Raw genomic sequence first — 367 nt, forward strand, 5'->3', positions numbered from 1 at the left:
TATATATATATATATATATATATATATATATATATATATATATATATGTATATATATATATATATATTTACCTATTTATTTTTATTTTTATTTTTATTTTTTTATTTTTTTACTTTTTTATTTTCTTTAAGCGAAAAGTTTTGTTACTGCAAATCCAAAAAAAAAAATGAAACAAAGACAAAGACAAATAAAAAAATAAAAACAAAGACAAACATAAACACAAAGACAAACATAAAACAAAACATAACAAACATATATTTCTCTCTTCTTATTCTTCTTCCTTCTCTATCACCGCATGCAGCATATAAATACAAAAGACACAGCCATTCCTATGGGGGCCCCCGGGGGCCCCCGGATAGGGGCCCCC

This window comes from Eimeria mitis, genomic scaffold (assembly GCF_000499745.2).
Source record: "Eimeria mitis Houghton genomic scaffold, Emh_scaff931, whole genome shotgun sequence".
In the NCBI taxonomy this organism is placed as follows: Eukaryota; Apicomplexa; class Conoidasida; order Eucoccidiorida; family Eimeriidae; genus Eimeria; species Eimeria mitis.